Source organism: Cherax quadricarinatus, chromosome 9, assembly GCF_038502225.1.
Source record: "Cherax quadricarinatus isolate ZL_2023a chromosome 9, ASM3850222v1, whole genome shotgun sequence".
NCBI classification, from domain to species: Eukaryota; Metazoa; Arthropoda; class Malacostraca; order Decapoda; family Parastacidae; genus Cherax; species Cherax quadricarinatus.
Window position 1 is genome coordinate 28,783,907 of NC_091300.1, and position 27,062 is coordinate 28,810,968.

Sequence of the window (27,062 nt, forward strand, 5' to 3'; positions counted from 1 at the left end):
ATGGAAGTGCTCAATCCAAAGGGGTAGTGGCTCCAATTCCTCTGATCACAAGCCCTTCACCACTAGCAGCTTTGCAATAAAAGCATCGCTGGAAATACACACAAATTTCCCGGACAAGACGTACCTGGGGGCCGCCTCTCCTCGTCTCCACACACCTCCCCATAACGCTCTCTGCTGCCTAAGAGGATTATACCAGATGTTACCCTGTGACTATGTACTGCGGTGGACACTCTCGGCTTAGATTGGCTGCCGGAAATTTAGATCCAAGCTCACTAATCCTCCGGAAGTCTGACTTGAAGCTGTAGCTTTCTTATTAATAAATGAAGAACTGTATATAGAAAATAAAAATTTAATGCTTCTGCTCTACTCTTGCTACTGTTGTTTATATTATTACTACGATTAATAGGACTGTTCCTATTGTACCATCATCGCTACAGCTGCTAATAGTACAGTATTACTAGTTTTAATAATACTCTTACTACTGGCAGTATATGGTCTTTTACATCTCCAGTTCGATATCCGTTAAGAGTAAGCTATCCAGAATTAACATGACTCACGAAATCGTAATGACACGATTTCAAACAAACCATGGTATGGTTTACTTGCATTTGTGGTCATATGGTATGGTTTGTTTGCAATCATTTCATTACGATTTCATGAGTCACGTTAACGGCTTTGAGGGGACTTGAGCTAGAGTTCGTCACGGCCACGCTAGCTGGAGATTCGTCTGTAAAAACTTGCATTTGTGGTCACAGTGGTGCCAATGCTAACCTTCCTATGGTGTAGAAATATACCTAGTTGGACGACTCTTATTGTGGCTAGCTGGTCCAGTGGCTAACGTGACGGTCTGGAGTTTTGAGACTCTGATCGCGGGTTCAACCCCGCCCGTGGTATGGTATATCCAGAGTTAGACTGAAGCGTATCCGTCTTTACCCTAATCTTCGTCCTTTATACTTGAAGCTAGTCTTGGATGCCCTTGATCTTACATTCTCCTTTAGGCTCTCCTGTTCCCTGCTATTTCTGTTCTATGAAAATATTTACTGACAAAGTATTCTGTCTCCACTTCAGATGCTCCTATAAATGTCCCTTTTTTCAGATGTTTTAGGCTTTTATTTTTCCGTTAACGCTCCTTGTTTTTTTTCATAATCTCATTTCCCCGTAGGGGAATAAATGTTACTTGAGCAGCTTGTACAAACTATTAAAAAAAATGTCGTGTCGGTGATCCATTTCACTGCAGATCGTCTTCAACTAGATAATTATTATTATTATTAGTGTAACCTGTCAACACCTGCACTATCCTAATAATCATATTTTCAGGTAATATTAAATGTAATCGGTTTTTCCGAAGCTTATAAATGTCCTCTAGAACATTGATAAGAATTTCCTGATTTCCAAGTCAGGATACAGCAGGTAACAGGCTCAGTCGAAAGCTGCTTTCTAAAAGTAGTCGTAGACTACCTATAGAAAGCAGTGGGACTAGAATCATAGTCAGTATGGCTGAAATTAAAATTTACTACGCTGACTATAGTGTTTTGTTTTAAGGAGTTTCGTCTCAAATAACTTTTCTATGTCGTTTTCACAGTATGGGGGTCGGTATAGGGCGGTTAATTAAGCTTTTCATTTAACTGAAGAAAATTCAACCAAACAGACTCATTACCTGGATGTAAATGGCATGGTGATACCGACAAGCTATGACTTCATCATATGAACCGATGAAGCCACTTGTGGCGTAAGGTTTCTTTTAACAAATGTCCCGAACTGAATGAGCCTTTTTTTTTTCCTCACGGATCCAATATTTATTCTTTCATGCTTTTTATCTTTGAGATGTGACAGCTCATTTTTTTTTGTTTGTTTGACATACAACGCCACTCCACTCGTTTTTTTTTTTTTTTTTTTTTTTGAGGGGTTCTATCAATGAGGAATAATTTAAATTCTAGTATATGGCAGTTGAAGTAGAGACTTGTTTCCATTTCTGCAGCGACTTGATCCCAAGTGTCCTCGTTCATCTCAAAGATACAGCTTCTCTCGGTTCATCTTTCTCACTCGTTGGTTCCCAAGGACAAACATGACTGCTTCTATTAAACTCAATGAGAACCTCTCTGATTATATGAGAGTTCTTACACTCAGCATTGCCGAGTAATGCTACAGTAAGCTTCGAGTGAAGCTTCATTTGTCTGAGAAAAGAGAGTAGTTTAAATATACACGGGAAGATTTCAGGATGTGATCCTTCATGTTGAACAATTAAATGTCTTTATCTGAAAACCCTGCACGAATTCTCTCGAAATGGTCCTTCAGTTTGCTGGTTTCATGCTCTGGTCATTAAGGAATTTATTCCAAAGGCACTGGGGCCCTCAAAATTTATTTGTCAACATTGTTAAAGAAAAGCTTCATTTAATAACCTTCTTCCTCTTCATTGACATAATTATCAGAACTTGAGAAAGAAAGGGATTCATTATTTATTAACATAATTTTGTTTACAAACTTTTTGAGCACTTTGTTTCACAGATCGTAACTTAATAAAAATTAAAGATACTCTATTTGAATAACAGAATAATTTTCCTTCAACAAGCTTATTAAGCTGAAACTTGAACAAAAGTTATTGTGTGAAGCTCGCACGAAACTCAATCTAAGTTCCTCTTGAGTGGTGATCTGTAACGGGATGAAACATGTTTCTCCAGAGTTATGTTAGATATTGCTGTAAGCTGAAACCTGTTCCTGTTATACAAGTGTCACCCAATTGTCACTTCAGTAGGAGTCTTACATTCCAGTTGTTTCTCAGTGGGACTCATAGAATAAAATAATTTCGTGCTCCGAATTTAAAAGTAGGAAAAGGAGATATGTAATAAAATTTTGTGTTCTTTTAGGAAAAGCAATTACAGAAATGTTTTTAATGATGGATAATGTCCTGAGAGAGACTTGTTGTCTCAATATACAGCAGCACCACTCATTGCTCCTCCAAAATAGGCCGAATTACACTCAGGTTAAGAACCGTTGCTCTACTGAAGATGGTCTCAACTTGTAAGAATGAATATTATGGATAACTAGCTAGATGTCAATCTTCCTTTCCCACTACTATTCTCTTCCTTCTTCCTTGCTTCCTATCTCTTCGTTGCCTTCCTCCCTCTCCTATTTCTAATTTATATTCAATGCCTATTCCTCCCTCTCCTCCGTCTTGGATAATAAATGATATGGGTGAAGAGCTAAGAGTCAATTCTGTTCAACCCTCCTTTCCCCTTCTCCACTTTCTCCTATTTTCTTTCCTTCCTTCCTCCTCCTCCTTTAACTATTTCTCTTATATACTCACCTCCATCCATACATTTCCTATCACTCTCCTCTATCTTTACTATAGAGAATTACCTATAAATTCTCTTCCTTAATCTTTAACTCTCTTATTTTCATTCCTTGTCCACCTTCCTCCTTCACCTCCTCTCAGAGTCCCCTAAAAAATTTAGGGGAGAAAAATATCTATAAGTTTTTTTAAATTAGTGAAAAGAATCCTTAAGCTCTCATTCGCATCACCAACACCATCTTCACTATCATCATCACCACCACCACCACCACCCCTCACAGGCCGCTAACACCATCACCGCCCCAACACCTACCACCACTACCACCATCAGCATCACCACCTCCACCAGCACCACCACCACCACCGGCTTATGCTAAAGCCTAGGTGACCCTTCCTGGGGCTATATCTGTAATTATTCGTCTGAACCTGCGCCATCTTGGCTACTTATAACCCACTCTGGCAGCCCCCCTGCCGATTTATCGCCAGATAGCGCAGGGGCTGTTTTCCAGCCCGGCCGCCACCATCACACTGTTGGTAAACAAGAAAGTAATAAAACTTTTAATGAATCCATCAGCTTAGATTTGTATCCGAGACTAGACTGTTCTCCTCCCTCCCTTCCATTCCCTCCCCTTCTTTCTCCCTTCTCCTACCCCTTACCATCTCTTCCCCTCTTCCTTTCCACCCCTTCCCTTCTTTCTGCTACCCCTCACCCTCATCTCTGCCATCTACTCTCCTCTTTGCAACTCTCTCCCCTCCTACCCACTCCTCTTCCCCAGACAGCCCCGTTCCTTCCACTTTCCATTTTCTCCTATCCCCTACCACCCTTTCCCTCCTTCTACCCCTCTTTCTGATCCCTGCCAATTAATCTTTCTACCACTCATTCTCTCGGCCACCCTTCCCTACCCGTGGCACCCATTCCATTGCCACCCACACCCGTGCCACCCATTCCCGTGCACCCATTCCCGTGCTACCCATTCCGTTTACCTGGAGTTTACCAGGAGAGAGTTCCGGGGGTCAACGCCCCCGCGGTCCGGTCTGTGACCAGGCCTCATGGTGGACCAGAGCCTGATCAGCCAGGCTGTTACTGCTGGCTGCACGCAATCCAACGTACGAGCCACAGCCCGGCTGGTCAGGTACCGACTTTAGGTGCTTGTCCAGTGCCTGCTTGAAGACAGCCAGGGATCTATTGGTAATCCCCCTTATGTATGCTGGGAGGCAGTTGAACAGTCTTGGGCCCCTGACACTTATTGTGTTGTCTCTTAACGTGCTAGTGACACCCCTGCTTTTCATTGGGGGGATGTTGCATCGTCTGCCCAGTCTTTTGCTTTCGTAGTGAGTGATTTTCCTGTGCAAGTTCGGTACTAGTCCCTCTAGGACTTTGTGCTCCCCATCCCCGTACCACCCATTCTTGTACCACCCATTCCCTCCCACCCTGTTTCTCACGGCCTGTACCTACTTCACCCTGATTTAATACTTCGCCTTATTATTATTTGTATTCAGTTATGTCTACTTCCTATTCATCACTGTAATTGTTCATCTTGTTCTTGTTCTTCTTGTTCAAGACAATATTTACAATAATTAGACTTTGTATTGAAAATTCAATGCTTCTTTAGCTTTGACAATTCAGCAAAGGGAAAGCAGTAAGTGAAACAGTGAACGAAACAGTGAGAGAAACAGTGAAAGAAGACTGAAAATTGCAAGAAGTTATAAGCAGTGTTTTCCGGTGGGCACTGTGGAACAACATGACGTTCAGTGGTGACAAGTTCCAGCTGCTTAGGTATGGAAAAAATGAAGATCTCAAAAGGGACACTGTGTACAAAACTCAAGACCCTCGAAGAGAAAGAAAGGAACACGTGAAAGACCCGAGAGTAATTATGTCAGCTGACCTTTCTTTCAAAGAACACATTAAGGCAAATGTCACGACAGCCAAGAAAGTGACAGAGTAGATATTGAGAACTTTCAAAACAAAGAAATAGTGCCAATGGTGAAAACATTTAAATTGCTTGTGCTCCTTCGTTTAGAGTAATGTTCAGTGTTGACGGTTCCGTTCAGGACAGGAAAGATAGAGATAAAGCAGAGATCATATTCGACAAGCATAGAGCCAATTAAGCATTTAAATTACTGGGAACGCCTGAAAGTTCTAAATATATACTCGTTGGAACGAAGGAGCGAAAGATACACAATAATATATTACGAGGAAAGTACTTAAGGGCCTTGTCCCAAATCTGCACAACTCTCATAATATATTGAAGTGAGAGTTATGACAGAAAATTTACAATAAACCCAGGGAAAATCAGGGGCACTGCGACATAGTAAGAGAACATTATATCAGCATTCGTGGTCCCAGACTCTTCAACATCTTACCAAAAGATATCAGAAACACCACTGAGAAATATGTAGAATTCTTCAAGAAGAAAGTGGACAAGTATCTCTTCCAAGTGAGAGATTAACCAAAATGTGAGTGTATGTTAAACAACAATGTGAAGTGAGCTAGCAGGTGACAAAAACTGAGATAATAGGGTTTAAACGAAGGAATATATATTATTATATTATCATGTATCTCTCTCTCTCTCCGCTCCAATGAGTACATGCTCAAGACTTGCAGGCGTTCCCAGTAGTTTAGGTGCTTTACTGGCTCAATGTGAGCCGTAAATTAAGTACATTAAATAATAGCAGCAGTGTTGAGGGGATAAGAGAGAAGCTTCCTGACTCTATCTACCACAAATGTCAGATTGGTTTATCTCTAATGTTGTGTTCTTCTACTTTTGAGATAATTACGAGAGTTATGATTAACTAAGCAAGTATCTTTCTTGATGCTGATTACTCGAGCGTATAAATACTCTCCTATATGTGTGTTTCAAGTTTTTGAGGTTTTGCCTACATAAAACTTCTGGCAGGCTCCACACGGGATAATGTCAACATCAGTGTCGCTGTTGTCGAGATGTTTTGCTGTTGGTTAGGTGTCTGACAGGAGTGATTTTGACTGTTGCTGTTCTGATGTTACACGATGAGAAGACCTTAGTAACGTTGTCCGCCATGCTGATGTTGGGAAGAATGATGCCAAGATTTATGAATGGTCTCTGTTCTAGGTGTGCTGAGTATGTGAAAACGTGAGGAGAATTGCAACTCTATGATCTCCTTGGGAATGAAGACACATGCCTTTCCCAGGTATTCCAAACTATATATTATGTGTGCCAGTAGGTAAATATAAAAACATAAAATTACAAATTAATCCTCGTTTAGTCCGTGTGTTTTGCTGAGATTAGAAATTATGTAAATCATTAATGTTTATAGGCGAACAAAATATCTGGATCATTAATGTGTGTGGTCGGATTTGGGTACTAAGACATCAAGAAAGGGGACTTAACTTTGGTATGGGGATCGATTTATCCATACCAAAATTACTTTGTAAATATGGTCTATTTACATATGATGCTGTTTATCTGGACTTCATAAGTACTTAAGTACACATAAAGATTCTCTTCCACTGCATCAAAATACCTTATTGAAATAAGTCAGCAAATTTATTAGGCAAGTTCTATAACTGTTAAACTGTGCTGAGACTCGCTGTTTAAATTCATTAAGGTGACCTCGTTGGTAGACAGCAACCACCCAGGGAAGTACTACCGTCCTGCCAGATGACTGTGAAACAAAAACCTGTAATTGTTTTGCATGATGTTAGGATTGCTGGTTTCTTTTTCTGTCTCATAAACACGCTAAGATAACAGGGATATCTTGCTACTCCTACTAACACTTTGGTCACACTTCACAGACACGCACATGCATATATATATATACATACATCTAGGTTTTTCTCCTTTTTCTAAATAGCTCTTGTTCTTTTTATTTCTTCTATTGTCCATGGGGAAGTGGAAAAGAATCTTTCCTCCGTAAGCCATGCGTGTCGTATGAGGCGACTAAAATGCCGGGAGCAATGGGCTAGTAACCCCTTCTCCTGTATACAATTACTAAAAAAGAGAAGAAGAAAAACTTTATAAAACTGGGTTGCTTAAATGTGCGTGGATGTAGTGCGGATGACAAGAAACAGATGATTGCTGATGTTATGAATGAAAAGAAGTTGGATGTCCTGGCCCTAAGCGAAACAAAGCTGAAGGGGGTAGGAGAGTTTCAGTGGGGGGAAATAAATGGGATTAAATCTGGAGTATCTGAGAGAGTTAGAGCAAAGGAAGGGGTAGCAGTAATGTTAAATGATCAGTTATGGAAGGAGAAAAGAGAATATGAATGTGTAAATTCAAGAATTATGTGGATTAAAGTAAAGGTTGGATGCGAGAAGTGGGTCATAATAAGCGTGTATGCACCTGGAGAAGAGAGGAATGCAGAGGAGAGAGAGAGATTTTGGGAGATGTTAAGTGAATGTATAGGAGCCTTTGAACCAAGTGAGAGAGTAATTGTGGTAGGGGACTTGAATGCTAAAGTAGGAGAAACTTTTAGAGAGGGTGTGGTAGGTAAGTTTGGGGTGCCAGGTGTAAATGATAATGGGAGCCCTTTGATTGAACTTTGTATAGAAAGGGGTTTAGTTATAGGTAATACATATTTTAAGAAAAAGAGGATAAATAAGTATACACGATATGATGTAGGGCGAAATGACAGTAGTTTGTTGGATTATGTATTGGTAGATAAAAGACTGTTGAGTAGACTTCAGGATGTACATGTTTATAGAGGGGCCACAGATATATCAGATCACTTTCTAGTTGTAGCTACACTGAGAGTAAAAGGTAGATGGGATACAAGGAGAATAGAAGCATCAGGGAAGAGAGAGGTGAAGGTTTATAAACTAAAAGAGGAGGCAGTTAGGGTAAGATATAAACAGCTATTGGAGGATAGATGGGCTAATGAGAGCATAGGCAATGGGGTCGAAGAGGTATGGGGTAGGTTTAAAAATGTAGTGTTAGAGTGTTCAGCAGAAGTTTGTGGTTACAGGAAAGTGGGTGCAGGAGGGAAGAGGAGCGATTGGTGGAATGATGATGTAAAGAGAGTAGTAAGGGAGAAAAAGTTAGCATATGAGAAGTTTTTACAAAGTAGAAGTGATGCAAGGAGGGAAGAGTATATGGAGAAAAAGAGAGAGGTTAAGAGAGTGGTGAAGCAATGTAAAAAGAGAGCAAATGAGAGAGTGGGTGAGATGTTATCAACAAATTTTGTTGAAAATAAGAAAAAGTTTTGGAGTGAGATTAACAAGTTAAGAAAGCCTAGAGAACAAATGGATTTGTCAGTTAAAAATAGGAGAGGAGAGTTATTAAATGGAGAGTTAGAGGTATTGGGAAGATGGAAGGAATATTTTGAGGAATTGTTAAATGTTGATGAAGATAGGGAAGCTGTGATTTCGTGTATAGGGCAAGGAGGAATAACATCTTGTAGGAGTGAGGAAGAGCCAGTTGTGAGTGTGGGGGAAGTTCGTGAGGCAGTAGGTAAAATGAAAGGGGGTAAGGCAGCCGGGATTGATGGGATAAAGATAGAAATGTTAAAAGCAGGTGGGGATATAGTTTTGGAGTGGTTGGTGCAATTGTTTAATAAATGTATGGAAGAGGGTAAGGTACCTAGGGATTGGCAGAGAGCATGCATAGTTCCTTTGTATAAAGGCAAAGGGGATAAAAGAGAGTGCAAAAATTATAGGGGGATAAGTCTGTTGAGTGTACCTGGTAAAGTGTATGGTAGAGTTATAATTGAAAGAATTAAGAGTAAGACGGAGAATAGGATAGCAGATGAACAAGGAGGCTTTAGGAAAGGTAGGGGGTGTGTGGACCAGGTGTTTACAGTGAAACATATAAGTGAACAGTATTTAGATAAGGCTAAAGAGGTCTTTGTGGCATTTATGGATTTGGAAAAGGCGTATGACAGGGTGGATAGGGGGGCAATGTGGCAGATGTTGCAAGTGTATGGTGTAGGAGGTAGGTTACTGAAAGCAGTGAAGAGTTTTTACGAGGATAGTGAGGCTCAAGTTAGAGTATGTAGGAAAGAGGGAAATTTTTTCCCAGTAAAAGTAGGCCTTAGACAAGGATGTGTGATGTCACCGTGGTTGTTTAATATATTTATAGATGGGGTTGTAAGAGAAGTAAATGCGAGGGTCTTGGCAAGAGGCGTGGAGTTAAAAGATAAAGAATCACACACAAAGTGGGAGTTGTCACAGCTGCTCTTTGCTGATGACACTGTGCTCTTGGGAGATTCTGAAGAGAAGTTGCAGAGATTGGTGGATGAATTTGGTAGGGTGTGCAAAAGAAGAAAATTAAAGGTGAATACAGGAAAGAGTAAGGTTATGAGGATAACAAAAAGATTAGGTGATGAAAGATTGAATATCAGATTGGAGGGAGAGAGTATGGAGGAGGTGAACGTATTCAGATATTTGGGAGTGGACGTGTCAGCGGATGGGTCTATGAAAGATGAGGTGAATCATAGAATTGATGAGGGAAAAAGAGTGAGTGGTGCACTTAGGAGTCTGTGGAGACAAAGAACTTTGTCCTTGGAGGCAAAGAGGGGAATGTATGAGAGTATAGTTTTACCAACGCTCTTATATGGGTGTGAAGCGTGGGTGATGAATGTTGCAGCGAGGAGAAGGCTGGAGGCAGTGGAGATGTCATGTCTGAGGGCAATGTGTGGTGTGAATATAATGCAGAGAATTCGTAGTTTGGAAGTTAGGAGGAGGTGCGGGATTACCAAAACTGTTGTCCAGAGGGCTGAGGAAGGGTTGTTGAGGTGGTTCGGACATGTAGAGAGAATGGAGCGAAACAGAATGACTTCAAGAGTGTATCAGTCTGTAGTGGAAGGAAGGCGGGGTAGGGGTCGGCCTAGGAAGGGTTGGAGGGAGGGGGTAAAGGAGGTTTTGTGTGCGAGGGGCTTGGACTTCCAGCAGGCATGCTTGAGCGTGTTTGATAGGAGTGAATGGAGACAAATGGTTTTTAATACTTGACGTGCTGTTGGAGTGTGAGCAAAGTAACATTTATGAAGGGATTCAGGGAAACCGGCAGGCCGGACTTGAGTCCTGGAGATGGGAAGTACAGTGCCTGCACTCTGAAGGAGGGGTGTTAATGTTGCAGTTTAAAAACTGTAGTGTAAAGCACCCTTCTGGCAAGACAGTGATGGAGTGAATGATGGTGAAAGTTTTTCTTTTTCGGGCCACCCTGCCTTGGTGGGAATCGGCCGGTGTGATAATAAAAAAAAAATAATATAAGTTGCAGTAACTTTCCCACTATTAAATGAATTGAAGCTTACAACCAAGTTACTCTTTTGCAGTTATCTATTAAAATGACTAGATAATTCTTTCATCAAGTCGTCTTTGTATATCTCAAGAATCTTCGAAAACAGTTGGTCACGGCCCGTTGACTTATTTGTTTTTTCTCTAGCAAACATACAGTGTGAGGGATGGCAGGCTCTAGCAAACATACAGTGTGAGGGATGGCAGGCTCTAGCAAACATACAGTGTCAGGGATGGCAGGCTCTAGCAAACATACAGTGTGAGGGATGGCAGGCTCTAGCAAACATACAGTGTGAGGGATGGAAGACTCTAGCAAACATACAGTGTGAGGGATGGAAGACTCTATCAAACATACAGTGTGAGGGATGGCAGGCTCTAGCAAACATACAGTGTACGGGATGGCAGGCTCTAGCAGACATACAGTTGTGTATGTGAGGGATGGCAGGCTCTAGCAAACATACAGTGTAAGGGATGGCAGGCTCTAGCAAACATACAGTGTAAGGGATGGCAGGCTCTAGCAAACACACAATACCAGACGTAGCATTAGTGGTAGGTGTAGCAGGCATAGCAACAGAAACAAGTGGTGGAGCACCTGATGTGTCAGTAGTGTGTTCAAAGAAGCAAGTTCTTTAGTAACAGCAAGAGTAGCGCAAAGCAGTAGCTGTAAATAAAAAGTGTGGTCATGGCTGCAGTAGTTAACATGACTGACAGAAGCAGTAGAAATGAAGTACGCCAGCAGATGTGACAGACAGCAGTAGATGAGAGGGGCCGCAACACAGACATGACATGTAGCAGTGTATGATAGACAGCAGCAGGCGTGACAGGGAGCATCAGAAGCAGTCGTGACAGGGAGCATCAGAAGCAGTCGTGACAGGTAACAGCAGCAGCAGCAGACGCTGCGGTGGACTGGTGGTGGTGGTGAGGTAGAACTAAGCAAGCCTCAGGGAAGAGAAGGACATTCAAGATGCCTGAAGGCGTCGTAAAGTGTTATCTTGGCCTCGTGTTCACTAATGGTGGCTGCTACTGTGGACTCCAAGCGGGGAGGTCCTGACTACCCTCTCATAGCGAGCCTTGTAATGGATACTTAAGGAATATTACCCGCCACCCACACGATGTCTCAGAGGGAGGTCACCTGACCCACCCCCTCCACCGACACCCAGCTGACCTCTCACCCAACTTACCCCCCCCTACTGTGACCACCCTTTTTCATCCATCTCTATATTTTTTTTCTTTATTTTTTTAAATCTTTGCGATTATTTATTTCTCCTTCTTCGCTTTATTCACACAGCTGAGCAGGAGCACAGGAACACTCATCTGCGATATTTATTATTCTGCCACTTGATGAAATCCTTAACACACTCCCGTGTGGAGGATGTGAAAAGCCATATATGGGAGATTGTATTCCCAGGCAATCTACCATCCATACAGCCTGAAGCAATGGACTAGAAAGGACTAGTATTCATGCAGACGAAATGGCCAGAACAATGTCTGCGTTATGAACCGTAACTCTCATAATCACCTGATGAGTTCAGCGTGCCAGATTTATCATCAGTGACGAGGACCTACTCAAAAGCGATGTCTGGAAAGTGCGATGATTGCAGCCGCCAACTCTGTCACCCACAACACTGGCGGCTTCATTTTTAGATGAGTAGAGGTCCCGCCCCTCTGCACCAGACCTCACCCTCTCTTGCCCACAATACTATATATACCTGGCTTATTCTCATCTCCTCCATGAAAGTTATAGTAATACACTCGTGTTTTATTTCGCACAGTTATCAAAGTTGAAATCAATTGGAAGATAGAGTGAAAGCTTTAAATAATATCAAGAAAGGAGTTGGCTGAAGCTATATTTAAAAAATAATAATAAATAAGAGAACTCAACACATTCTGACTTTTACATCAAAACAAGAATATCAGTGCTGTTTACCTCATGAATTATTCACGCTTCATTTATAAACATAAATCTTAAGTTTTAGGAAACTTACTTAACATGAGGACAAATTCCAACTACTCCGTTATGGAAAACTGGAGGAGATAATAACTAGAACAGAGTATACTACAGACTCCGGCCATACAATAGAGCGGAAAAATAATGTAAGGGACCTGGGAGTAGTAATGTCTGAGGATCTCACTTTCAAGGATCACAACAGTGCCACGATCGCACGTGCAAAGAAAATGATAGGATGGATAATGAGAACTTTCAAAACGAGAGATGCCAAGCCAATGATGATCCTTTTCAAATCACTTGTTCTCTCTAGGCTGGAATACTGCTGTACATTAACATCTCCATACAAAGCAGGTGAAATCGCAGATCTAGAGAGTGTACAGAGATCCTTTACTGCACGTATAAGTTCTGTCAAGCACCTTAACTACTGGGAACGCTTGGAAGCACTTGACTTGTACTCATTGGAACGCAGGAGGGAGAGATATATCATAATCTACACTTGGAAAATCTTGGAAGGAATGGTCCCAAATCTGCACACAGAAATCACTCCCTACGAAAGTAAAAGACTGGGCAGGCGATGCAAAATGCCGCCAATAAAAAGTAGGGGCGCCATTGGTACACTAAGAGAAAACACCATAAGTGTCCGGGGCCCAAAACTGTTCAACAGCCTCCCATCAAGCATTAGGGGAATTGCCAATAAACCCCTGGCTGCCTTCAAGAGAGAGCTGGACAGATACCTAAAGTTAGTGCCGGATCAGCCGGGCTGTGGCTCGTACGTCGGACTGCGTGCGGCCAGCAGTAACAGCCTAGTTGATCAGGCCCTGATCCATCGGGAGGCCTGGTCATGGACCGGGCCGCGGGGGCGTTGATCCCCGGAATAACCTCCAGGTAACCTCCAGGTAACATATGGGATAAAGTGTTTATACGGCCAATCTCGATCAAAGTAAACAATTACACGCAAAGGTCGGCCAATTGACTCTGATCTAGACCTTGACTGACCATCTCAAAACTACGTCTTCAAGGGTGATGGATTGCTGCTCCCTCTGCATTGGACTGAAGAAGCCTACTGTGTAAGCGAAACGTTTCGGAATAAAGATACCTAACTGTTGCACATGTATCTTACTTATCAACTTCTCGGTACTGTATACCATTATCATATTCAAACCGCTAGTCGACCACTTATCCAATTTACCCTTCCAGCTGACCTCTTTCACTCTATCCCCTGCCAAGCGACCCCTGACCTCTCTCCCCTTCCATCCCTGCCCGCCGACTCTTTCCGGATGACGGGTAGAGGAGGGCGGAGACTAAACATCCATCACCACTTCTAATAACCCCACATCCCCGTCTCCTATTTGTCGTGCGGCCTTCGTCATTACCACAAGAACCATGTGTCAACTCGATTATACTAATGTCCCTCATTAATCATGCTTGGGAGCGGCGAGGCTCTGTTGGCCTGCTTATTAGAGAGTGTTTAAGGTCAGTCATGTCTCGCTGCTTTGCCATTCACCTCCTAGTTGATGTTAACTTTTAAACTTTGCTCTCAGAAAGCTTAAAAATATTTGAGCTTTGTGTTGTTGTTAATTTCATTTTGCTCTGAGAGTTTGAAAAGAAAAAGACATACGAATGCAGTAGAGTGCGATTCTTTATTGACAACGTTTCGCCCACATTGTGGGTTTTATCTAGTCAATAAGGATCATATTATAAAGCGTTTGTGCGTTTTCACATCGTATCGGAATTTTATATTACTTCTCTTGAGTGAAAAAGATATCTATAGACCTACAATTACTTTAGGCAATTAGCACATTTACAACGTTCCATTATTTCATTTACCAGTATGTAAAATGTCCAAAGGTTGCAAATGTATCTATCAGGCAGCTCACTTATTGGATATACAAGAATGTCTTTCGCTATAGCCGAATCTCTTAATGTGTATTCGGGGAAGTATGGACGAGATAATAGTGATTGATGACACAGGAGCTTGGGTAGAAATGTGTCCTATTGCCTGACTGCAGCGTCGTGTGTGTGTGTGTGTGTGTGTGTGTGTGTGTGTGTGTGTGTGTGTGTGTGTGTGTGTGTGTGTGTGTGTGTGTGTGTGTGTGTGTGTGTGTGTGTACTCATCTAGTTGTACTCACCTAGTTGAGGTTGAAGGGGTCGAGTCCGAGCTCCTGGCCCCCGCCTCTTCACTGATCGCTACTAGGTCACTCTCCCTGAGCCGTGAGCTTCATCATACCTCTGCTTAAAGCTATATATGGATCCTGCCTCCACTACATCGCTTCCCAAACTATTCCACTTACTGACTACTCTGTGGCTGAAGAAATACCTTCCTAACATCCCTGTGATTCATCTGCGTCTTCAACTTCCAACTGTGTCCCCCTGTTACTGTGTCCAATCTCTGGAACATCCTGTCTTTGTGTGTGTGTGTGTGTATGTGTGTGTGTGTGTGTGTGTGTGTGTGTGTGTGTGTGTGTGTGTGTGTGTGTGTGTGTGTGTGTGTCTATGTCTGTTTGTGTGTGCGCGTGAGAGAGAGAGGAGAGAAGAGAAGAGAGACAGAGAGCTGTTAGTGTGTGTTTGTGCGTATGCGTGAGAGAGGTTACCTGGAGGTTACCTGGAGGTTATTCCGGGGATCAACGCCCCCGCGGCCCGGTCCATGACCAGGCCTCCCGATGGATCAGGGCCTGATCAACTAGGCTGTTACTGCTGGCCGCACGCAGTCCGACGTACGAGCCACAGCCCGGCTGATCCGGCACTGACTTTAGGTATCTGTCCAGCTCTCTCTTGAAGGCAGCCAGGGGTTTATTGGCAATTCCCCTAATGCTTGATGGGAGGCTGTTGAACAGTTTTGGGCCCCGGACACTTATGGTGTTTTCTCTTAGTGTACCAATGGCGCCCCTACTTTTTATTGGCGGCATTTTGCATCGCCTGCCCAGTCTTTTACTTTCGTAGGGAGTGATTTCTGTGTGCAGAGGAAAAAGACAGAAGAGACAGAGGAAAGAGAGGAGAGAGGAAAGAGAGAGAGAGAGAGAGAGAGAGAGAGAGAGAGAGAGAGAGAGAGAGAGAGAGAGAGAGAGAGAGAGAGAGAGAGAGAGAGAGAGAGAGAGAGAGAGAGAGAGAGAGAGAGAGACAGACAGACAGACAGACAGACAGACAGACAGACAGACAGACAGACAGACAGACAGACAAACAGAGAAAGTGTAATAATTTAGGAAGTGAAAGGATAATTACTATTATTACTATTATTATTAATTATTATTTTTATTACATTCGGCCACAGCGCTATACCCCTAGGACCATACACGGCCAGGGGGAACTAGGAGGCATTCAGTTTGGAGGGCGGGGAGGGCTGGGACGCCGGGGAGGGCTGGGACGCCGGGGAGGGCGAAGAGGACAGATTCACTTCTCTGGATTCATTGATTTTCTACTAGTGAATGGTTTTGAAAATTATTATTTAGCGTTTCTTGGTGTCTTTGTCTCTTGGAATCTGACAACGTGATGAAGGTGCATTGGTAATGTATATAGATGATTCAAAATAATTCCTCCACTAACGCCTGTTTTTGCATATCTGGGATCACTTCCTGTTGTCATTCCTCTTCTCCTTTGCAAACTCTCTTCATGTATGCTCAAAAGCGTGCGCGCGTGCACGGAGATGTTAGGAAGTATTTCTTCAGTAATAGAATTATCAGGAAGTGGAACATTCTAGAGACTGATGTAGTGGACGCAGGATCCATACATAGGTTTAAGAAGAGGTTCGATATAGCTCATGGAGAAGGGAGAGAGTGACCTAGTAGCGACCAGCAAAGAGGCGGGGCCAGGAGCTATGACTTGACCCCTGCAGTCACAACTAGGTGAGTACATACACACACACAGGTGCGCGTGCGCATACATTCCCCGTTCCCTGGCACCGCACACAAGGACTTATACTTGCCTCTTCCTCCGCTGTAGTTTCAATGGCACCTTGAATCTACTCCACACTCTCTGTTTAAGTTGGAGATAGGTTGTGCTTCATAACTGAAGCATCCATGAGTTAATCATTAATGACGGCTGTAAAAACATGAAGAGATTAGTAATTAATGCTCCCTCACCAGTGTACAGGCGAGACGTGACACCGTCTGAGTCGCAACTTCACGAGGTCTCTGTCTCCAGGAAGGCAACAGTAGGTTAGCTTTGTGCAACAGTAAGTTAGCTTTCGGTATCAGGTCAGCTTCGGGCAACAGCTGAAGCTTTAGAAGCAACAGCTTGGGATAACATTCGAGGTCTTAGAGTTAGGAGCTTGGGTCAACAAACCAGTCCTGAGAAAAGCAGCCGAGGCCTCGGAGACGGCAGTATGAACACCAGCCGAGTTCTGGCTACCATGTGACAGGTGCTCACGACAGCTGACAGCAAAGATATTGTCCACAAATGACCTGTCAGGCTATGATGACTCAGTTGCCGCGGTGAAAGTCAGGTCAAAGGCATGGGCGGCACACGCCAATAATTTGGGGTTGTGGCCACTGAACAATAGCATAAGTGGGAGATCTGCGGTTAATGTAAAGGAAGGAACGCCTTGCTTTCGTTTATGCCATGAGCAACACACTATGACTCTGCTGCTTAACTGTTGATGACTCGAGAATCATCATTGCCTCGTCTCTAAATCACAAAAATCAAACAAGGAAGAACACCGTAGCCAAGTCTTGCACTACCATGAGAACAAACATTGAAATGGTTGGCTGCACAACACTTCTCGACTCTCACACAAACGAAGCCGCTTTGGAACTTTAATAAAAGATTTTTCGTATATGAGGCCTTGTGGACATAATACTCGCACGCGCATACACACACAAACACACACACACACACACACACACACACACACACACACACACACACACACACACACACACACACACACACACACACACACACACACACACACACACACACACACACACAAACACACACACACACACACGACCAACTTTCTACGAGAAAATGATGCTGTAGTTATCCACAGAGAGAACAGCCACGAAACTGTCAACTTGAGAAAAATCCCTCACCGGAAGAAACCCACTGACAGCAGGTGACGAGAATGGACGATTTCTTTTGTTCAAAGTCTACTTGGCTGGAGGTTCACAAATGCCTCTCAGCAGCTGTCTAATGAGAACCTCCAAGGCATTTCTACCAGATCTCACGCTCTCCTCTTGACAGTGATGCCAAAACTGAAAAGAATCATAGAGCTTACTCTGTTTACATTATATTGTGTCTTTTGCCATGTAGGAGTTACATTGCTTAAACTTCGTAATAAAGGGATTCAGACAGACACCACAGCAGTATATGCTAAGACATGTACGTAGACAATGTATACGAAATGAGAGAATATTTTAATCCCTATTTTAGGGAGCAAAGTATTTTCGATTGTCAGTGCAGAAGTGACACGCAGTCTTTATGACCCACTTATGATCGATAGGCGCTTGTGATGCTAGTCGTTGACGAACATAGAGATAACGTTTTCTTTATATGATGTGATGAGACTAAATATGATGTGATGAGACACAATAATGAAGTAATGAAAAAGGTAGTTCAAGTTTCATTTTCAGTTAGTAGGTTAAGTGTGAAATGTACAAGTATCTTATTAATGAGTTCTAATGTATTAGTGAATATAATACCCGTAAATTCTCGTGTGTTAAGACCATATGATAGAAGGAGCACTACTGCAGGCCTACTGGCCCATGCGAGGCAAGTTCAACTCAGTGATCAAGGTCCCAGGACCGAAACGTTTTCTAATAAATATGTTATAGTGTTTGCTTACATGTCTTTCTAAACCAAGTTCAACTCACACCCACGTGTGTTATATTATTCCTTATAGCGCCTAGTTCCTAGGACAGTTTCACGTCTCATCTCCCGGCCCTTGAGGAGGGGCCGGGAACTGAGACTCTAACCCGCAAAATACACCAGTTCACAGAGAATGGGGAAGTGCTGATATCCTCGTAATCGAAGTGGCTACAGAAATAACGGAGATGAAAAAAAAAAGAGATGAAGAACATCTAAGAGAGAAAATTGAGTAGGAAGGAGCGGGAATATGTATGTCAGTTTGGAAGTTAAATATGATTAATTTTTAGATATTTTTTAGTGAGTCGTGTGTTTAGTGAGTAGTGTGTTTAGTGAGTAGTGTGTTTAGTGAGTCGGGTGTTTAGTGAGTTGTTTGTTTAGTGAGTCGTGTGTTTAGTGAGTAGTGTGTTAGTGAGTCGTGTGTTTAGTAGTGTGTTTAGTGAGTAGTGTATTTATTGAGTCGTTGTTTAATAAGTTGTGTTTAGTGAGTCGTGTGTTTAGTGAGTAGTGTGTTTAGTTCGTGTGTTTAGTAAGTAGTGTGTTTAGTGAGTAGTGTGTTTATTGAGTCTAATAAGTTGTGTTTTAGTGAGTCGTGTGTTTAGTGAGCAGTGTGTTTAGTGAGTAGTGTGTTTAGTGAGTAGTGTGTTTACTGAATCGTGAGTTTAGTGAGTAGTATGTTTAGTGAGTAGTGTGTTTAGGGAGTAGTATGTTTAGTGAGTCGTGTGTTTAGTGAGTAGTATGTTTAGTGAGTCGTGTGTTTAGTGAGTAGTGTGTTTAGTGAGTCGTGTGTTTAGTGAATCGTTTGTTTAGTGAATCGTGTGTTTAGTGATAGTATGTTTAGTGAGTAGAGTGTTTAGTGAGCAGAATGTTTAGTAAGTCGTGTGTTTAGTGAGTAGTGTGTTTAGTGAGTAGTGTGTTTAATGAGTTATGTGTTTAGTGAGTCGTGTGTTTAGTGAGTACTGTGTTTAGAGAGTCGTGTGTTTAGTGAGTAGTGTGTTTAGTGAATCGTGTGTTTAGTGACTAGTATGTTTAGTGAGTAGTGTGTTTAATGAGTTATGTGTTTAGTGAGTCGTGTGTTTAGTGAGTTGTGTGTTTAGTGAGTCGTGTGTTTAGTGAGTAGTGTGTCTAGTGAGTCGTTTCTTTAGTGAGTCGTGTGTTTAGTGAGTAGTGTGTTTAGTGAGTAGTGTGTTTAGTGAGTCGTGTGTTTAGTGAGTTGTGTGTTTAGTGAGTAGTGTATTTAGTGAGTTGTGTGTTTAGTGAGTCGTGTGTTTATTGAGTAGTGTGTTTAGTGAGTAGTGTCTTTAGTGATTAGTGTGTTTAGTGAGTCGTGTGTTTAGTGAGTAGCGTGTTTAGTGAGTAGTGTGTTTAGTGATTTGTGAATCTAGTGAGTAGTATGTTTAGTGAGTAGTGTGTTTAGTGAGTCGTGTATTTAGTGAGTCGTGTGTTTAGTGAGTAGTGTGTTTAGTGAGTAGTGTGTTTAGTGAGTCGTGTGTTTAGTGAGTAGTGTGGTTAGTGAGTAGTGTATTTAGTGAGTTGTGTGTTTAGTGAGTCGTGTGTTTAGTGAGTAGTGTGTTTGCGGAATAGTGTGTTTAGTGAGTCGTGTGTTTAGTGAGCTGTATGTTTAGTGAAATCGAGTGTTTAGTGAGTCGTGTGTTTATTAAGTCATGTGTTTAGTGAGTCGTATGTTTAGTGAGTAGTGCGTTTAGTGAGTCGTGCGTTTAGTGAGTAGTGTGTTTAGTGAGTCGTGCGTTTAGTGAGCTGTGTGTTTAGTGAGTCGTGTGTTTAGTGAGTAGTGTGTTTATTGAGTTGTGTGTTTAGTGAGTCGTGTGTTTAGTGAGCAGTGTGCTTAGTGAGTCGTGTGTTTAGTGAGTACTGTGTTTAGTGAGTCGTGTGTTTAGTGTGCTGTGTGTTTAGTGAGTTGTGTATTTAGAGAGCTGTGTTTAGTGAGTCGTGTGTTTAGTGAGTACTGTGTTTAGTGAGTCGTGTGTTTAGTGTGCTGTGTGTTTAGTGAGTTGTGTATTCAGAGAGCTGTGTGTTTAGTGAGTCGTGTGTTTAGCGAGTCATGTGTTTAGAAAGTCGTGTGCTTAGTGGGTCGTATGTTTAGTGAATAGTGTGTTTAATGAGTTGTGTGTTTAGTGAGTCGTGTGTTTAGGGAGTAATGTGTTTAGTGAGCCATGTGTTTAGTGAGTAGTGTGTTTGGTGAGTCGTGCGTTTAGTGAGTAGAGTGTTTAGTGAGTAGTGTGTTTAGTGAGTCGTGTGTTTAGTGAGCTGTGTTTAGTGAGTCGTGTTTTTAGTGAGCTGTGTGTTTAGTGAATTGTGTGTTTAGTGAGTCATGTGTTTATTGAGTCGTGTGTTTAGTGAGTCGTGTTTAGTGAGTCGTGTGTTTAGTAGTGAGACGTGTATTAAGAGAGTTGTGAATTTAGTGAGTCGTGTGTTCAGTGAGTAGTGTGTTTAGTGAGTCATGTGTTTAGTGAGTAGTGTGTTTAGGGAGTCGAGTCTTTAGTGAGTAGTATGTTTAGTGAGTCGTGTGTTTACTGAGTCGTGTGTTTGCGGAATAGTGTGTTTAGTGGGTCGAGTGTTTAGTGAGCTGTGTGTTTAGTGAGTCGTGTGTTTAGTGAGCAGTCTGTTTAGTGAGTTGTGTGTTTAGTGAGTCGTGTGTTTAGTGAGTAGTGTGCTGAGTGAGTCGTGTGTTTTGTGAATACTGTGTTTAGTGAGTCGTGTGTTTAGTGAGCTGTGTGTTTAGTGAGTTGTGTGTTTAGAGAACTGTGTGTTTAGTGAGTCGTGTGTTTAGCGAGTCATGTGTTTAGTAAGTCGAGTGTTTAGTGGATCGTGTGTTTAGTAAGTAGTGTGTTTAATGAGTTGTGTGTTTAGTGAGTCGTGTGTTTAGGGAGTAATGTGTTTAGTAAGTCCAGTGTTTAGTGAGTAGTGTGTTTAGTGAGTTGTGTGTTTAGTGAGTCGTGTGTTTAGTGAGCTGTGAGTTTAGTGAGTCGTGTTTTTAGTGAGCTGTGTGTTTAGTGAGTTGTGTGTTTAGTGAGTCATGTGTTTATTGAATCGTGTGTTTAGTGAGTCGTGTTTAGTGAGTCTTGTGTTTAGTGAGACCTGCATTTAGTGAGTTGTGTATTTAGTGAGTCGTGTGCTCAGTGAGTAGTGTGTTTAGTGACTCAGGTGTTTAGTGAGTAGTGTGTTTAGTGAGTCGTGTCTTTAGTGAGTAGTATGTTTAGTGAGTCGTGTGTTTAGTGAGTAGTGTGTTTAGTGAGTTGTGTGTTTAGTGACCTGTGTGTTTAGTGAGTCGTGTGTTTAGTGAGATGTGAGTTTAGTGAGTTGTGTGTTTAGTGAGTCGTGTGTTTAGTGAGTAGTGTGTTTAGTGAGTCGTGTGTTTAGTGAGCTGTGTTTAGTGAGCTTTAGTGAGTCGTGTGTTTAATGAGTAGTTGTGTGTTTAGTGAGCTGTTTAGTGAGTTGTTTTTAGTGTGTGTGTTTAGTGAGTTGTGTGTTTAGTGAGTCATGTGTTTATTGAATCGTGTGTTTAGTGAGTCGTGTTTAGTGAGTCTTGTGTTTAGTGAGACCTGCATTTAGTGAGTTGTGTATTTAGTGAGTCGTGTGCTCAGTGAGTAGTGTGTTTAGTGACTCAGGTGTTTAGTTAGTGTGTTTAGTGAGTCGTGTGTTTAGTGAGCAGTGTGTTTAATGAGTCGTGTGGTTAGTGAGTAGTGTGTTTAGTGAGTTGTGTGTTTAGTGAGCTGTGTGTTTAGTGAGTCGTGTGTTTAGTGAGCTGTGCGTTTAGTGAGTCGTGTGTTTAGTGAGTCGTGTGTTTAGTGAGCTGTGTGTTTAGTGAGTAGTGTGCTTAGTGAGTCGTGTGTTTAGTGAGTAGTGTGTTTAGTGAGTCGTGCGTTCAGTGCGCTGTGTGTTTAGTGCGTCGTGTGTTTATTGAGTAGTGTGTTTAGTGAGTTGTGTGTTTAGTGAGTCGTGTGTTTAGTGAGTAGTGTGCTTAGTTAGTCGTGTGTTTAGTGAGTACTGTGTTTAGTGAGTCTTGCGTTTAGTGTGCTGTGTGTTTAGTGAGTTGTGTATTTAGAGAGGTGTGTGTTTAATGAGTTGTGTGTTTAGCGAGTTATGTGTTTAGTAAGTCGTGTGTTTAGTGGGTCGTGAGTTTAGTGAGCAGTGTGTTTAATGAGTTGTTTAGTGAGTCGTGTGTTAAGGGAGTAATGTGTTTAGTGAGTCATGTGTTTAGTGAGTAGTGTGTTTGGTGAGTCCTGTGTTTAGTGAGTCGTGTGTTTAGTGAGTCGTGTGTTTAGTGAGCTGTGTGTTTAGTGAGTCGTGTTTTTAGTGAGCTGTGTGTTTAGTGAGTTGTGTGTTTAGTGAGTCATGTGTTTATTGAGTCGTGTGTTTAGTGAGACGGGTTTAGTGAGTCGTGTGTTTAGTAGTGAGACGTGTATTTAGTGAGTTGTGTATTTAGTGAGTCGTGTGTTCAGTGAGTAGTGTGTTTAGTGAGTAATGTGTTTAGTGAATAGTGTGTTTGCGGAATAGTGTGTTTAGTGAGTCGTGTGTTTAGTGAGCTGTGTGTTTAGTGAATCGTGTGTTTAGTGAGTCGTGTGTTTAGTAAGTCATGTGTTTAGTGAGTCGTATGTTTAGTGAGTAGTGTGTTTAGTGAGTCGTGTGTTTAGTGTGTAGTGTGCTTAGTGAGTCGTGTGTTTAGTGAGCTGTGTGTTTAGTGAGTCGTGTGTTTAGTGAGTAGTCTGTTTAGTGAGTCGTGTGTTTAGTGAGCTGTGTGTTTAGTGAGTCATGTGTTTAGTGAGTAGTGTGCTTAGTGAGCCTTGTGTTTTTTGAATACTGTGTTTAGTGAGTCGTGTGTTTAGTGAGCTGTGTGTTTAGTGAGTTGTGTGTTTAGAGAGGTGTGTGTTTAGTGACCCGTGTGTTTAGCGAGTCATGTGTTTAGTAAGTAGTGTGTTTAGTGGGTCGTGTGTTCAGTGAGTAGTGTGTTTAATGAGTTGTGTTTAGTGAGTCGTGTGTTTAGGGAGTAATGTGTTTAGTAAGTCCTGTGTTTAGTGAGTAGTGTGCTTAGTGAGTCGAGTGTTTAGTGAGCTGTGTGTTTAGTGAGTTGTGTGTTTAGTGAGTCATGTGTTTATTGAATCGTGTGTTTAGTGAGTCGTGTTTAGAGAGTCGAGTGTTTAGTGAGACGTGTATTTAGAGAGTTGTGCATTTAGTGTGTCTTGTGCTCAGTGAGTAATGTGTTTAGTGAGTCACGTGTTTAGTGAGTAGTGAGTTTAGTGAGTAGTGAGTTTAGTGAGTCGTGTCTTTAGTGAGTAGTATGTTTAGTGAGTCATGTGTTTAGTGAGTAGTGTGTTTAGTGAGTTGTGTGTTTAGTGAGCTGTGTGTTTAGTGAATCGTGTGTTTAGTGAGCTGTGCGTTTAGTGAGTCGTGTGTTTAGTGAGTCGTGTGTTTATTGAGTTGTGTGTTTAGTGAGTAGTGTGTTTAGTGAGTCGTGTGTTTAGTGAGTAGTGTGTTTAGTGAGTCGTGCGTTTAGTGAGCTGTGTGTTTAGTGAGTCGTGTGTTTAGTGAGTAGAGTGTTTAGTGAGTTGTGTGTTTAGTGAGTCGTGTGTTTAGTGAGCAGTGTGCTTAGTGAGTCGTGTGTTTAGTGTGCTGTGTGTTTAGTGAGTTGTGTATTTAGAGAGCTGTGTGTTTAGTGAGTCGTGTGTTTAGTGAGTCTGTGTTTAGTGAGTCGTGTGTTTAGTGGGTCGTGTGTTTAGTGAGTAGTGTGTTTAATGAGTTGTGTGTTTAGTGAGTCGTGTGTTTAGTGAGTCATGTGTTTAGTGAGTCGTGTGTTTAGTGAGTATTGTGTTTAGTGAGTCGTGTGTTTAGTGAGCTGTGTGTTTAGTGAGTCGTGTGTTTAGTGAGTAGTGTGTTTAGTGAGTTGTGTGTTTAGTGAGTCGTGTGTTTAGTGAGTAGTGTGTTTAGTGAGTCGCGTGTTAAGTGAGTACTGTGTTTAGTGAGTCGTGTGTTTAGTGAGCTGTGTGTTTAGTGAGTCGTGTATTTAGTGAGCTGTGTGTTTAGTGAGTCGTGTGTTTAGTGAGTGTGTGTTTAGTGAGTCGTGTGTTTAGTGAGTAGTGTGTTTGGTGAGTCGTGTGTTTAGTGAGTAGTGTGCATTAGTGAGTCGTGTGTTTAGTGAGTGTGTGTTTAGTGAGTAGTGTGTTTAGTGAGCTGAGTGTTTAGTGAGTTGTGTTTAGTGAGTTATGTGTTTAGTGAGTAGTGTGTTTAGTGAGTAGTGTTTAGTGAGTCTCGTGTGTTTACTGAGTAGTGTGTTTAGTGAGTCGTGTGTTTAGTGAGCTGTGTGTTTAGTGAGTCGTGTGTTTAGTGAGCAGTCTGTTTAGTGAGTTGTGTGTTTAGTGAGTCGTGTGTTTAGTGAGTAGTGTGCTTAGTGAGTCGTGTGTTTTGTGAGTACTGTGTTTAGTGAGTCGTGTGTTTAGTGAGCTGTGTGTTTAGTGAGTTGTGTGTTTAGAGAGCTGTGTGTTTAGTGAGTCGTGTGTTTAGCGAGTCATGTGTTTAGTAAGTCGTGTGTTTAGTGGGTCGTGTGTTTAGTAAGTAGTGTGTTTAATGAGTTGTGTGTTTAGTGAGTCGTGTGTTTAGGGAGTAATGTGTTTAGTAAGTCCTATGTTTAGTGAGTAGTGTGTTTAGTGAGTAGTGTGTTTAGTGAATAGTGTGTTTAGTGAGTAGTGTGTTTAGTGAGTCGTGTGTTTAGTGAGCTGTGTGTTTAGTGAGTCGTGTGTTTAGTGAGTTGTGTGTTTAGTGAGTTGTGTGTTTAGTGAGTCATGTGTTTATTGAATCGTGTGTTTAGTGAGTCGTGTTTTGTTAGTTGTGTGTTTAGTGAGACGTGTATTTAGTGAGTTGTGTGTTTAGTCAGTCGTGTGCTCAGTGAGTAGTGTGTTTAGTGAGTCATGTGTTTAGTGAGTAGTGTGTTTAGTGAGTCGTGTCTTTAGTGAGTAGCATGTTTAGTGAGTCGTATGTTTAGTGAGTAGTGTGTTTAGTGAGTTGTGTGTTTAATGAGCTGTGTGTTTAGTGAGTCGTGTGTTTAGTGAGCTGTGCGTTTAGTGAGTCGTGTGTTTAGTGAGTCGTGTGTTTAGTGAGTTGTGTGTTTAGTGAGTAGTGTGTTTAGTGAGTCGTGTGTTTAGTGAGTAGTGTGTTTAGTGAGTCGTGCGTTTAGCGAGCTCTGTGTTTAGTGAGTCGTGTGTTTAGTGAGTAGTGTGTTTAGTGAGTTGTGTGTTATTGAGTCGTGTGTTTAGTGAGTAGTGTGCTTAGTGAGTCGTGTGTTTAGTGAGTACTGTGTTTAGTAAGTCGTGTGTTTAGTGAGCTCGTGTATTTAGTGAGTAGTGTGTTTAATGAGTTGTGTGTTTAGTGAGTCGTGTGTTTAGGGAGTATTGTGTTTAGTTCATCATGTGTTTAGTGAGTAGTGTGTTTGGTGAGTCGTGTGTTTAGTGAGTAGTGTGTTTAGTGAGTCTTGTTTAGTGAGTCGTGTTTTAAGTGAGATGTGTGTTTAGTGAGTTGTGTGTTTAGTGAGTCATGTGTTTATTGAGTCGTGTGTTTAGTGAGTCGTGTTTAGTGAGTCGTGTGTTTAGTAGTGAGGCGTGTATTTAGTGAGTTGTGGATTTAGTGAGTCGAGTGGTCAGTGAGTAGTGTGTTTAGTGAGTCATGTGTTTAGTGAGTAGTGTGTTTAGGGAGTCGTGTCTTTAGTGAGTAGTACGTTTAGTGAGTCGTGTGTTTAGTGAGTCGTGTGTTTGCGGAATAGTGTGTTTAGTGAGTCGTGTGTTTAGTGAGCTGTGTGTTTAGTGAATCGTGTGTTTAGTGAGTCGTGTGTTTAGTGAGTAGTGTGTTTAGTGAGTCGTATGTTTAGTGATTAGTTTGTTTAGTGATTCTTGTGTTTATTGAGTAGTGTGTTTAGTGAGTGGTGTGTTTAGTGAGTAGTGTGCTTAGTGAGTCGTATGTTTTGTGAGTACTGTGTTTAATGAGTCGTGTGTTTAGTGAGCTGTGTGTTTAGTGAGATGTGTGTTTAGAGAGCTGTGTGTTTAGTGAGTCGTGTGTTTAGCGAGTCATGTGTTTAGTAAGTCGTGTATTTAGTGGGTCGTGTGTTTAGTGAGTAGTGTGTTTAATGAGTTTTGTGTTTAGTGAGTCGTGTGTTTAGGGAGTAATGTGTTTAGTAAGTCCTGTGTTTAGTAAGTAGTGTGTTTAGTGAGTCATGTGTTTAGTGAGTAGTGTGTTTAGTGAGTAGTGTGTTTAGTGAGTCGTGTGTTTAGTGAGCTGTGTGTTTAGTGAGTCATGTGTTTAGTGAGTAGTGTGTCTAGTGAGTCGTGTCTTTAGTGAGTAGTATGTTTAGTGAGTCGTGTGTTTAGTGAGTAGCGTGTTTAGTGAGTTGTGTGTTTAGTGAGCTGTGTGTTTAGTGAGTCGTGTGTTTAGTGAGCTGTGCGTTTAGTGTGTCGTGTGTTTAGTGAGTCGTGTGTTTAGTGAGTAGTGTGTTTAGTGAGTCGTGCGTTTAGCGAACTGTGTGTTTAGTGAGTCGTGTGTTTAGTGAGTAGTGTGTTTAGTGAATTTTGTGTTTAGTAAGTCGTGTGTTTAGTGAGTAGTGTGCTTAGTGAGACGTGTGTTTAGTGAGTACTGCGTTTAGTGAGTCGTATGTTCATTGTGCTGTGTGTTTAGTGAGTTGTGTATTTAGAGAGCTTTGTGTTTAGTGAGTCGTGTGTTTAGCGAGTCATATGTTTAGTAAGTCGTGTGTTTAGTGGGTCGTGTGTTTAGTGAGTAATGTGTTTAATGAGTTGTGTGTTTAGTGAGTCGTGTGTTTA